The following is a 14,993-nucleotide window of genomic DNA, read 5'->3' as shown; positions in this document are numbered from 1 at the left end:
GTAAAAAATTATTGAAGACCAATATTTGGCAATTAGTAATTAATATCTTGTTAACTATTGCGAAAATTATAAAATCGTACAGGACTTTTCGACTCACAATCAGTTTAGTCCGCTCTACATACAAGCGCTTTGTCAAAACTTACCAGATACTCTATATAGCTAAATAACATGAATTTGCATAAATAAACAATAACTATTTTAAATAATATCAGTATTATTTGTCAGTATTATCTAGACATACTTTGCATCTCTAGTACAAGTACATGTCCCATTTGAAACGTCGCGTCGGACGCAATTATCATCTAGACCTGTTCGTTACTCCAAAAAATATTTTAAGTAAAACTTAACACCTTGAATTAAATCACAATGGAACTTATTCACCTGATGAGCGAGTTATAGGAAGTGAAATTGTAGTGCGTAAAGGTTTCCAAAAACCCAAGCAAAACAAAAAGTCATGATAATATCAAAATGACGTCAATACATCAATCAATGAGATTTCATTTTCATGATTTTCTTGATTTCCAGGGGTTTGCCAGATTGTACCGTAATTATGAGAGCTTGTAGCCACATTTTCTGCTGCCACGAATTGATGCATCATTCTGTGCACATTATTAACGTTAGTTCCTTCTTGAAATCTTGAGTAACCATTCGTAACATGTCATTGATAGCTAACTTAATCATTCAAGAGCTTTCTTACTACAGAATTTAAGTCATGAATTTTGATATCACTGATATCAGTAACATTTGATATATTGTAATAATAACACGTACCTCTGCTGATCTACCTGATATCCAAGAGCATGCCAATTTGTACCGTCATTATGAGAACTTGTACTCACATTTTCTGCTGCCATGAATTGATGCATCATTCCGTGCATATTATTAACGTCAGTTTCTTTTTGCAACCTTGAGTAATCATTCGTAACATGACATTGATAACTACTTAATCTTTCGAAAGCTTTCTTACTATAGAATTTTGAATCGCTAATTTTGATATCACTGATATCAGTAACACTTGACATATTGAAATAATAACACATACCTCTGCTGATCTACTTGATATCCAAGAGCTTGCCAATTTGTACCGTCATTATGAGAACTTGTACCTACATTTTCTTCTGTCACGAATTGCTGCATCGTTCTGTGCACATTATTAACGTTAATTCCTTCTTGAAATCTTGAGTAGCCATTCGTATGACATTGATTGCTACTTAATTATTCGTGAGCTTTCTTATTATAGAACTTTGAATTGCAAATTTTGATATCACTGACATCAGTAACACTTGACATATTGAAATAATAACACATACCTCTGCTGATCTACTTGATATCCAAGAGCTTGCCAGTTTGTACTGTCATTATGAGAACTTGTATCCACATTTTCCGCTGCCACGAATTGATGCATCATTCCGTGCACATTATCAACATCAATTCCTTCTTGAAATCTTGAATAATCATTCGTAACATGACATTGATAGCTACTTAATCTTTCGAAAGCTTCTTACTATAGAACTTTGAATCGCTAATTTTGATGTCACTGATATCAGTAACATTTGACATATTGAAATAATAACACATACCTCTGCTGATCTACTTGATATCCAAGAGCTTGCCAGTTTGTACCGTCATTATGAGAACTTGTACCCACATTTTCTGCTGCCACGAATTGATGCATCATTCCGTGCACATTATTACCTACAGTTTCTCCTCTAAATCTTGAATATTCATGTACATGATTTTGATATTGAGGTTTTAAATCTTTTATTTCTGTGTTGCTATAAAATATGCTAATAGTGTAACTATTGTAATTATTGCAGGTTACAGTTAAATATTTCGTAGAGATAGATAGATAGATAGATAGATAGAGAGAGAGAGAGAGAGAGAGAGAGAGAGAGAGAGAGAGAGAGATTGTGAAACGTTGAAGTAAATTAAGAAATATACTAAATTTTTAATGTATTAATAGTATACATAATATATTAATAACTTAAGAAAAAAAACGTTAATATTTTTATTACATCACAGTTACCTTCGTTGATCCTGATTTCGAGGAGCTTGCATATTTATATTATCTTGGTGGGAACTTGTGCCTGTATTTCCATCAGCTATAGATTGTTGTGTCATTCTGTTCCCGTTATTATCTTCTGGTCTTTTATGAGACCACAGACATTGATCTCTTTGAAAATGATTGTGATATATTAATTCATCTATTCCGTAAAATATGTGTATATTAATATTGCAACGTTTGCACCTTGCACTAAATTTTTCCTCATCGATTTTAAAATATTGCGATAGCAAATTATCGGCAATTTCTTTTCGTATCATAGCTCTTATTTCTTGACGATGGGAATCTCGCAGATGATCTTTTAACTTTGGTGTGTATGATACGAAAAATGAATTGTTACAAAATTTACACTTTTCTTTGTATAAGCCTACTTTGTCGAAATATCGCCATATCAAGTCATTATCGTTTTCCCATTTTAAACGATCTTCTTCATTCCATATTTCGTGCTTATGGTATAAATGTCCCTTTATTGTTTTTATTATTGTATTTTTATTTATATTATTTATTTCATAAGTTTGATAACAGCTATCTATGTTGCACTGTGTAGTAAAATTGTATAATTTAAGAAGATGTTCCCACACCCAACTGTCTGATCCTTCTCGAGCTGCCATTATATCCGCAGAGTATCGCGATGTATTACTATAAATACAAAATATCGATTAAGCCAAGGAAAATGTTCAGAGAAGTTGTTTAAGAAAGGTTGATGATAGAAGAGAGAGAGAGAGAGAGAGTAAAGCATATAATTTCTCACTAATATATAAAGATTATTGATTGAATCTTTTATTTAAGAATCATATAGTTTAATTTCTACTTATTCGATTTGTGTTGTCATTCAATCAGATTAAGATTAATATTATATATTTTACATATCTTGACTTGAAGATAAAATTTAACATTAAAAATTGGTACAAGTTCATAAAATTTGGAAATGTTTCTTGACTTTTAACTGTACTATATGTCTACTTCAACATCATTTATCACCGTTATTGTAGTGAACATTGAAATAAATAGATTAAGTTAATAAGAAATTTTTGATGTCTTTTACGATACCTTAAAAATCGATCTTTTTGAAAATGAGTGTGATGTATTAATTCATGTGTTCCGTAAAATATGTTTATATTAATATTGCAACGTTTGCATTTTGCAATAAATATTTCCTCATCAATTTTAAAATATTGTGATAGCGAATTATCGGCAATTTGTTTTCGTACTAGAGCTCTTATTTCTTGACGATGGACAGCTCGCAGATGATCTCTTAACTTTGGTGTATATGATACGAAAAATGAATTATTACAAAATTTACACTTTTCTTTGTATAAGCCTACTTTGTCGAAATATCGCCATATCAAGTCATTGTGGTTTTCCCATTTTAAGCGATCTTCTTCATTCCATATTTTGTGTTTATGGTATAAATGTCCTTTTATTCTTATCATCTCTCTACATTTTTTATTAATTTTATAAGTTTGATCACAACTATTTATATTGCACTGTACAATAAAATTATCTAATTTAAGAAGATGTTTCCACACCCAATTGTCTGATCTTTTTCGAGGTGCCATTATACCCACACAGAGTCGTGATACGTTACTAAAGACGAAATAGCGAATATGCCAAGAAAGATGTTCGGAGAAACTGTTTAGGGTAGGTCAATGAAAACAGGTAGAGAAAAGAGAGAGCGAAACAGTAATTATTCACTAAAATGTAAATATTATTGTATTGATTGAATTTTTCAGTTAAAAGTCATGAGTTTCGTTTCTGCTTATTCGATTTGTGTTGTTAAACGTTTAAATTAAAATTGGTATTATTTATTTTACCCATCTTGACTGGAAAATAAAATTTAACTATGAAAATTAGTACAGCTTACAAAATTTAAAAATATTTTTCCTGCCTTTTTTAATATAATTATTACAACATCGATTATCATAGTTATTGTAATAAATATAGAAGTGATTAAATTAAATTTAGTAATAAATTAAGAATAAAAGTACAAAAAAGGGGAGTAATTGCCAATGACATTGGCAATAACGTATGTTGTTGATTCTGAGTAGCCTCCAATAGGTTTTCGCCGGCACTTGTGCTTCGTTAAAAAGTTATTAACGATCAAATTCGATAATTATTTCCCCACTTTGCGTGGAAAGACGGCGACTCTAAGTAGTGAGGTGGAGGAGATGAGGTAGATCGACTATGGGCGTACGACTCCACACGAAAGTTGTACCTCCCGATATATGTATATGGGATGGATCTCGTTTCGCGTAGAGTTTCGGGCGTCCTTATAGGGTCTACCCTAGAGATCTTAAAAGTACAGAACGGACAATACCGACTCGATCAGTGATTGGCTCTGCCATGTTAACAGATCTTGCTGTCCGTTGAAATTCCTCAGGTATTTGAAATTGCAGAGTTATTAAAAGTTTAGATAACAATGTTTGAGTATTTTGATTCAATCTTGTGATTAGTTTGCCATGTAGCCAATAATTTAATAATTTTTTCATTATGCCCAAACATACAAGATGCATAAAATCGAGGATAAATTGAGAAACCATATTTATTGGAGGTCTAATATTGAGTAAAGGCGAAACATCAGTGTGATGATTTGAATTGCTTTGTTGACGAAAAGACTCAACATTTCTCTCTTCACAATTATCAATAGGAAAAATTATTCGATTTTGTATCCATTCTTCTGGTACTGTACATCTTTCACATCCCCAGTAGGTTCCGTGACCGTTGATTTTTTTTAGAAAGGCACGCGCAGGAGTATCACATACAAATGCTTTAATAGAAACTTGGAATAATCGTTCACCTACCAATAATCCAGTTTGTTGTAATTCATTTATTTCAATAATGAAATCTTTTAAAAATTTATCCAAGCTATCAGGTTTTTTGTTACCTGAAAAAATAGCAACTGGAAAAGGTTCATAAGAATTTCTTTCATTGTAGACTTGGCACAATATAGGCCAAAATTGTTTGAAGCTTGATCGAAACAATTGCAGCCGTCTACATTATTAATTATTAAATGGATTATGTCTTCCTCGTTTAAGTTTGGATTAATAGACTGTTTAAGGTTATTAGTAGCACCGAAATAAATAAATTCATCTCCGTTATTAAATATTTGAATATTATAAGACGCTTTCGTCATTCCAAGGAAAGTTTTGGCACATTTTGGTAATTGGGGTAATAATCGACGTCTCAGAATTGTGAGCAACGCTTCTAATTTAGTATAAGGAATCGTAGGATTTCCTGACAAAGCCCATCCTCAAAGTTCTTCGATCTCAGTATTTTCATTTACAGATTTATCAGAATCAAAAAAATCCTTTTCTGTAATATTGGCTTCACTAATTCTCACCTCGATATCACTTTGCTCTTCATTTTCATCATCTACATTATATAGTCTTCGTTTTCCTCTGCACTTTCATTGTCTTCGTTTTTTTCATTACATCTCTCTATTCTAACCTCAACAGATTCATCAACATCCGAGTTTGAATTATTTACGCCTGATGCTCCACGATCGTTTACTAATATACTTGTAGAAATATTAAGTGATTCTTCACCATTTATTTCTCTTAATAAAATATTGTCGATCTCACGATTACTTTGAAAAGAGCGTACTCGCTGCCTTTTTTTGTATTTATTTATTCGTAAACCTATTAATTCACGTATTCGTACACGCTGTAATTGTTCCTTGTCCATTTTAAATAAATCAAAGAAATATAAAATTTAAGTGAACGTTTTATAATTTGTTGATAATATATTATTCAATTTTTTTAATGTTCACACAGTTAATCCTACCCTATTTCCACATAGCAGCTTATACGTAATGCAGGACCTGCTTACGAATATCGAAAATGAATATCGAAAATGAATATCGAAAAAGACAACGAACATGCACTTTTCACAAAATCATCTTGAAATCGGCAATATTTTATTACGAGAAATAGAAATAAAACCATTAGTTGTAGATCACTCTTTAAAAGAATTCCTAATAGATTAAATTCAATTGATACTTAAAAAAGATAAAACAAATGCTAAAGAATTTTGTGATTCGTATCATTTAATGGAAAATACTATAATTATCTAAACATAAAAAGTGATCCAGAACTAGTGCCTGATCCACATTCAGTGCTTTTACCCTAATTCAGACTCGGATATTGATGAAGAATATCTGCGTAGATGAAACGTAAACAATTTATACACATGTACTGATCTTTCAGCTATTTACTTATCAATGTTTGGTAATAAAAAAAATTAACTTTATGACGAATTTAAATTTTACTTCATTATGTTAATATTTTAATATTTGCCTTTCTAAATATTTTAGGAATAAAAAATAAAATATGTATGTACCTATATACGTACTATACACATTTTATACACATTTGGATTTGCACTGTAAGTAATGAGTGTGTGAAATAAGTGTCTTAATATACTATATATATATGATTTCGTTTTCCGTGTAAAAATAACTATACTGCACATAAGAATGGATTTATACATATTTAAACGCGTAATATAGTGTTGTTTTTACATAGAAGACTAAATTACACATATAAATTAAGATACTTATATTTATACACACTTGGATTTGCAGTGTGTGTGTATATATATATATATATATAATTGATCAGAATTAATCTTATTTAATATATTTTAATGGCTTATATATTAATTTCATTGTAACTTACTGTAAGATATTAAAGTTAAATGATTTACATTTAATTTTATCATTTTTACTTCTAAATAAAAAAAGAATGAATATTGAATACTATTACTTGTAAACTGGGCTTATGAACTTAGACCAGAAAATAAGAATAAACGCAATTACAAGTGTAAAGGCAGTGCGAAGATTAAGGCATTTAATAATTATCATAAAATATTTTTACGCTAAAAAAATTCATTTTTTTCAATAACGTTTAATGTTAAAAAAGATACGTTAATAAAAAAAGAAAAGACAAGACGGTTGTACGTTATAATAAGTAATGCATATTTCTAATTATTTATGGATTAAATAAATAAGATTATCTTTGAAATCGTATCTTCTTAATTAAAATAAGTTGCTTTTTTGTTAATCATATTACTATTTATACATATCAACTTTTAAACAAATACGAATATCCGAAGCACGTTTCAATTACAATAGTTATACATTCCTATCTATTTTATGCAAATAAAATAGTAATAAGAAGTATACTAAACAAATAGTAATGTATATAAATATGAACGTCGATGATTTGTTGAAACATGAATTCGGTTTTAATATCTTTAACAATTTCAACGATTGATATTTGGTATCACTATTTTTCCCATTTTGACGATACTCAATGAGAAGTTAAAGCAATGCCAGCTCGTACGTACGACATGAATCTTTATCAGCAGTCCATCTATTCATGAAAATCGTGACAGGTTCGCTCTTCTTTTTTTTTTCGGGTCGGCTGTCCCATGCGCTGCGAAACATCACGGATGAGCTCTTCGTGTTCGTTCTCGACTCGTCTGCACTGCAATGGCGCGTAACTACGAAAGAGGAAAAGCGTTTCACACTGGCAATAAATAATAACGAATCCACGCGGTCAATGTGCCTCGTGACCGATATTCCCTATTTTCCTCTTTTCATTTTTCTCGCTTCTCGCCCTCTTTCTCCCACGCTTGTTTGTATCCAGCCAGAAACGCGTGGAAATGGGTGTTGAGCGTGGATGAATTTACGAAACGTGTAACATAGTAGCCATCAAAAACTATATATCGTTAATCTATACTTCCTTTTTTAATGTACTGTACATATAAATTCGAGAATATTTGAAAACACCATTTTCTACAGAGATATTTCCTTAACAAATTATTAGCGCTATTTATTACGTTTTTATTATTAACAGAATAATGCCGTTGATTCGTCTTTATAAGTTTTCCATAATGCAATATATAAATTAAACTTTGTTTGAATTTAATAATCACGAATGTACGTACAGGCGTGATGGATTTTATTTCTTGTTTTAATATCGGAAAATGATACAATTGTAGTGGTGTGGATGAATATTGCCTAGTGACAAAGCATTTTTGCAGAAATAATTTTTTAAATTTCTGCCAAGCTCATCTAAAACTCTCTCTATAACATGCAGCGACAAAAAAGTGTTTTAAATAATAACGAGTTACAGTAGTACTAAATAATAACGAATTTATGCTCGCTCGATGTATTCCACGACCTATATTTTCCTTCTTTTTTGGTAGCTATTTTCCCTCAGTCGAATCATAAAATATCCAGAATCAATATACTAAATAGTTTTGTAAATCAATTAGTTACCTGATATTAATATTTTTAATATTTTTCACTTTTATTATACGTTACAATACATATATTAAAAAGATGTATTTAAATAGTTAAAACAATTTCGCTTTATGACAAATATTGTAAAATATCTTACATTTCGCGATATATATATATATATCTTCCTTTGTGCAGAGAACAAAGCACTGAAGAATCAACTGTTAAAAGCTATTAAATATGCTTTTAAGAACTTTTCTCTGTAAATTTCGGTAAACTTCGAAAGAAGCCATAACGATTGCTACGAATTTCATCAAAAAACATTCGCAATACATCGTAATATATTTGTGAGATGAGAAAAAGAGGAAGATAGAGAGCTTGCGTTTCGTGTGAGCAATAAATAATAATGCATCCATTCGCTCGAGTCCGATATTCTCCACACCCACCACCATTTTCCTTGCTTTCATAGACACTTCTCTCTTCCTCTTTGAAGCCGCACTACATGCAACCAGAAACGCAACAACGGCTTCGGGCCCTACACTCGAGAGTAAACGAATCCACGGTGCAATTAGCTATTATTCGAACGAAAATGATACATGGCTCCTATTCTGAGTGCAACAAAGGACGCTGGAGAATGGACGCGGTGCTCGCTCGCACGCGCATGAATCTTCCTCAGCGCTTTTTCGCGGAAATGATCGCATTCGCGATTCACCGCTCGTGTGTTCCCGTGGTTTCTGTAATACCATTACGGATGTACATAGCGCAAATGTAAAAAAGACGTAGCGCACAATGGAAATATAATACCTGACAAATATACTGTACAAATATATCGTCGCGCACATATTAGTTTACAACGTTTGTCGAATGGTATTTCAGAGCGAGTCAATGCTTATTCAAATTTGATTCATGTAAACTATTGCCACAATTACCTTACTGAAATTTGTTGTTATCGTTCTTTAATTAACTTCGGTTTTAACTTTAGATTACTCGCGTGGTTTTTGTAATGTAATTCTCGCTTATAGTGTTTCTCTGACATCCCAAAATTATATTTTAATTTTCATAATTCTCTTTGATGATTTACAGTTAAATAAAGATGGATAATTATTTGGTACATATATATTTTTTACATAAAAATAAATGCAAAAAAAAATTTTTTAATTATGAAGCAATTCACGCTACATGTAAGAATACGTATGAATAGCATTTATTGAGGAAATTTATATAAGAGATGTTCTGGACTTTCTATGCGAATAATAAATGGTTAACAAAGTCATTTGATAGACAAAATTTATTCAATATCTACGTGCAATTTTGAACAATATTTCGTCCATAGTGAAGAGAAGATAAAAGAAAGCGGGTCAATCGATGAGAATACGTGCGAAAATTTCTACAAGAATTGCAGGTTTCATATCAAAGGAATATCATATTCTCTTTATTGTAAATTATCCAAGCGTGAATAAGTATAGAGTTTTATCTTTAGTATATAAGAAAAAGTAAAGGAGAGCGACAGAATTTTCTGTTATACAATACAAATTGTAGCCCTTCTCGTTATTCAACAGGAAATGTAGTAAATGTTCCATAAAATTATCTCATAAAAATCTTATTTCATAAAAATTGTAAAACGCTTAAAACAAATTTAAGTCATTTCCCATTTTTTATTTTGAAAATCATGACCATCAGTGGTATATCTTATATACCACTCAAATATTTAACAATTTTCTTTCTTTGTTATCTAAATTCGCTGTGGGATTAGAATAAAATTTTAAAGGAATATGTTCCCTTTTGTAGAAATCAAACGGTTAAACATATCATTGCTTCAATATTTGAATTTCTATTATCAAAAGTGAATAATAAATGAACCAAAAAAGGTACTTTTACGGTCCACAGGATGTTACCGGAGAAGGTAAGGCGTTTCTGCACTTCGAATGATAAAAATTTCGCAATAAAAGTCAAAACAATAAAACCACAAAAATCGTAACTTCGCGCTTATGAGAAGTTTAAAATTCAGCACCATCCTGCTTTTTAACTTTTTATCTGACGCAAAGTCGAACTAAACCGCCACATCCGCGGGATTCCATCTCTCACAATAACACTTTTCTCTTCTTTTTTTTTTTGTAAAGAGACCCGTGCTTGTTCACCTCTCTCAGGCGTTTCGCGCCAGCGTTTTCCTGCTGTCGCATCTGTTCACGCTGCAGCACGACAAAATGACGAGAGAGAAAAGGCGCTTCGTGCTAGCAATAAATAATAACGGATCCCGTCGGTCGATGTGCCTCATGAACGATACTGCCATCTCCTGCCTTTTGCAGCTCGTCCTTTACGCGAAATAGCTACGTACCGTCAGCAGAATGTAATAATGGCTTCTGAACTTTACGTTGCCGTATCTCACATCATTTTTCCTATCTTCCAGTAACGCGGTCCTTTATCCACGATTAAGCGTCTGTAACCTTTTCACGGCAAATCCTATATACGTTTAACGGGCCTGTATATGTAACTGTTATCTACACAGCACGAATACATGATTCAAGCGAGGATGTTGTTCTTTTTATTTGATTCTACTTCAAGCGGAAAAATTCCATTCGGTCATTGTTTTTCTACTGTTCTTTATTGTTCATTTACATCAGTAGACAAGAGTGCATATCTACCTCGAGAAATTCGAAGCAGATAGATTTGATTCAAACAACGAGATTCTTCAAAATATCGATGACACCTTTGTTGGAAGAATAGAGATTGTGCTAGAATTAGTACGATTGTCGTACTGTGCAGGCGATATCAAATTTTCAAAGTGAAAATTGTGTTCAACTATTTGTTTCGTTTACTAATCGTTTTTTAAATGTGTGGTGTTCGATATATTATACGATGCAAAACATAATCTTTTTGATAGTTGAATCACAACCATATTTTGCTTACAGAGAAAGAGAGAGAGAGAGTACTAAATATTTACTAACTTGAATACTTACTGTAATCATTTTGTTGACCACTGAAGAACTAAAATTTTAATATATTTTATATATTATATTTGCTATAGACTCATGTCTTTATAAATAAATTTTTAATTAATTAGTTACCATTCAATTTATAATATTACATTTTTTAATTTATTTACCTAATTCGCAATTTAATAGTATAGTACGAAATTATACATCCTATAGAAGGAATGATGCCTCTTGCTTTCAATAAATTCGCTAGAATGTTAGATCATTTTTTACCTATAATATATCTTTATCCACGCTATAGACCGATGAGTCCAGGTATTATCTAGGACTAACCTAACTGAGCGAACATTTTTCCCGAATACGATAAATTCCTGTCTACCCCTCTTTCTCATTATTCGGTTCTGTCGTTTGCTAGTGCACTCGTCGATCAGATAAGGGGATACGTGTCCACTTCTGATCGGAAAATTCGAATCGCGCGACCTCGATCCGCCGTGGATTAAATTTAGAGAGGGGTAACGAGATGCCGTCCATCGGTTCTCGTCCGCTTGCTCTTTGATTGTGCTACGAAATCCGACGAGGATGTAAATTCGCGTCGATTATGCCGTAAAAGGAGTAAAAAAATCTACTCTGGAAAATAATGGTCGCATAATGATTCTTGTATTTTCAAGATCCACAGTTTTCCATATTAATACGCTTTAAAAAATACAAAAACCTGATTCTCTGTCTCGGCAAAAATAATATTTGCTACAAATTATCTTTTTTATATGTATAATATTATAATTTTTCTTGTATGAGAAAGATAAAGGAATTTGCGTTACTTTTATCAACGGGTTCATTAAGTAAAAAAAGATTATAACATTTTATCTCACAAAATTTCGTCCGCCTATAATAATTCTTTTGATACATTTTAAACATTGTTTTAAAAAATTTCTTCTTATGTAGTTCATACAACAGCATTTCTAAAATAATCACTGTGAATCTAATAACCCCGCGAGCTTTGCAAAATTGTTATGGCGTATTTTATCACTAATAAACTGCACCAATGACAAAGTTCAGAATTTCAAGCGGCCTGTGACAATGTGTAGTTAATAACATTAATTTTCCGTTGCGCAAAATCCGCGCGTTCCACCCTTCCTCTCTTCTGTGTATGCGTATTTGCCAACAGTAATTAAGCCGTAAGCATATTTCGCGTTTCCACGAACTCATGCCGCAACGAGTGTGACTATTTTCGTGCGACAGGCAGCGCAATATAGCACTAGTCATTCCCTACAATTGGAGATGAAACGGATTAAATGGATTCAATTGCTGCCGCGAGAAGAGTGCAATGTTCAACACTTCACTTTCCGAATGTCATATGACGAAGTATAAAAGTCATCTACAATTTAGGTATTAATATATATTTCAATTTATTTGCGAAATTTCAATTGAAAAATAAATACAATGCAATATTATATATCTCGTAATTATGTTAGTATTTGCAATTACTTAGATAAGTGCATTACTGCTCAATAAGATTAGTACAATATAAAAAGATTGGTACATAGATATTAAAATATATATAAATAGATTGAATATATTTGCATAATACTTAATTTTTAAATCAAGTATTCTTTAATGAATTCAATTGTCTTCTCTCTTTTGTGAAACTTCAATTTAAATTTCTGTTTTACATTTTAATTTTATTTAACAATGATGCGTTTAGTCTTCCATTGCAATTTGAGAGTGTACATCGTAGCTTTTCATTAACTGTTTGACATTTATATAATTGTTGAAAGATATTAATTCCTATATATTTTTTCCATCTTTTTCTAACAGGATTAATTTAAGAATTAAAAGTTATATCGAGGAATAGAGTTTATATCGAGTAAAAGTTTTCTTTCCATATCAAATTTTTCCTATGTTTTTTCTTTCATCATTTATAAAATTTATGAACTTTATTAGTTGAATTGTTACAATACATAGAGTATTAAAATTGCTGCGAGTGAAATTAAATTAATGACAATCGATTAAAAGTAACGAGCATGATGACCACAAAAAGGTGCTGCAATTATGCCGACGCATTTAGGAGGAGATGATACGAGAAAATCTTGGAAAGAGGATAAAAATGAAAGAAAAGCATACCGTGACAAATGAATGCTCATGGATACAGCCACGTTATTAATTAAGCAGCTCCAGCTTGTTACTGGAGATGAATACTTGATCGGAGCAGTCTATTTTAGTTCTTTCTTCTTCTTCTACAATAGTAAAGTATGTTAAAGAAACCCATAAATTTGCGTGATCTTTTACGAAAAAGTGTTCGCCTTCGGAATAAGAAAACTTATATATCTTCACCGTAATCGTAAGAATAGATTAAAAGTTTCGCATTAGTCATTTCTGTGAAAATGTTCGCGAAAGATTATTCTATAATATTATATATTCTTTTATGCAGAATAATATATATATTTTTTAATAAAACAAAATTTAAAATATGGATCTAAAAATATATATTGTATATTAAAATATATTTGTTATTATTTTTATAAAATATGAAGGGAAAATCTGTGATGTTGTCAAGATATCAAAATATACATTAACTTAATTAATTTTATAATTATTTTATATTGTGTTTGCAATATCGTTTCTCGGAAATGTATCTCTATCGTAGAAGGAATAGATATAGGGAAGCCTTAGGAAAGCACGAAGAGAGAAATTATACGGGGCTGTTCTCTTCGCTAAGGCTTTGCTTTATTAAAGGTGAAACTTCCTGGAACTTCGAGATTATTTAATTAAGTATTCGTAATGGAAAAGCAGTCATTCGTGAAACACGGGATATTAGACCTGCTCTCGCATTGTATATGAATTATTATCATAGCTGTAACAGATATTCTTAAATAGATGGCTCCCTTTAATTCAATTCTCATGAAACCACCAAACCGCTTTTGACGTAATTTATTTTCAAAAGATATTGCTAGGTTTCCCCCTCTTTCCTTTTCTCTCTCTCTCTCTCTCTCTCTCTCCTCTCTTTCTGTTCAATTCACTAAATTTATTTGCGTTTGCTACGAAACCTCACGAATTTATCAAAGATTTATTAACAGTTCACTCCTCGTTTATTTACTCGTATATATTTGGCTCCATTCAACGGATGCAATACATTTGTTACAGATATTTTCTAATAATATTTTTAAACATCCAATTAAATAATTGTTTTCCAAATTATTGAATATTTCCTTGATAATATTTAAGACGAAAATAATGTTATGTCACAAAAGACATTGCCCGCTCTTTAATCTTACTTTATATATGTATATATATATATATATATAAAGTTTTATCATCATAAAAATAAAAATTAAGCCTGAAGAAACGCATGTAATAATGATATATTAAATCCATAATTGATCTACAAATGCCACAATTATCTAGCGCCACATAAAGTCTTTTTACAAGCTAAACTTTACCTTACGATACTTATCTGTGTCGATTAGCAATATCGTGAATTAGAAGTAACAGCGTAACACCGTAAAAGCTCCACGTCACGGTGCTGTTGTGGAAGGATGCGTCGCGCCATAAACGTGCTCGCGAACGCGCAAACGGGAACTGGAACTGCTGGAAGCGGGCCGCATAAAATCGCATTATCCCGAAGGCGCTATTCCCGCTCCCACGGGGTTATACTTCGTTTCACGAATTTTTCCGCGTCCGTACGCTCGCCGCCGGTTTTCGAAGCTCTCCCCACCCACAGATCGCAAAATATTCAGGGAGTTATGTGTGTCTTTCG

At 31.6% G+C, this 14,993-nt stretch overlaps 1 protein-coding gene and 1 long non-coding RNA gene across 3 annotated transcripts in view; one reads left to right on the top strand and one right to left on the bottom strand.

Moving 5' to 3' along the window:
- LOC108731069 (uncharacterized) overlaps positions 1–1,674 on the bottom strand; it is a 265,224-nt gene extending 263,550 nt beyond the window's left edge. Inside the window, exon 1 of the long non-coding RNA XR_001937000.1 lies at positions 1,581–1,674. This is a non-coding gene — a long non-coding RNA (uncharacterized lncRNA). The remainder of the gene's footprint in view (positions 1–1,580) is intronic.
- Positions 1–14,993, top strand: part of LOC108731068 (basement membrane-specific heparan sulfate proteoglycan core protein) — a 239,608-nt gene that overhangs the window by 142,631 nt on the left and 81,984 nt on the right. The window lies entirely within an intron of this gene.

This window comes from Mycetomoellerius zeteki, unplaced genomic scaffold, assembly GCF_001594055.1.
Source record: "Mycetomoellerius zeteki isolate Tzet28-1 unplaced genomic scaffold, Tzet1.0 scaffold12, whole genome shotgun sequence".
Taxonomy (NCBI): Eukaryota; Metazoa; Arthropoda; class Insecta; order Hymenoptera; family Formicidae; genus Mycetomoellerius; species Mycetomoellerius zeteki.
The sequence above is the reverse complement of the archived record's forward strand: the minus strand, read 5'-3'. Positions and strand labels throughout refer to the sequence as shown.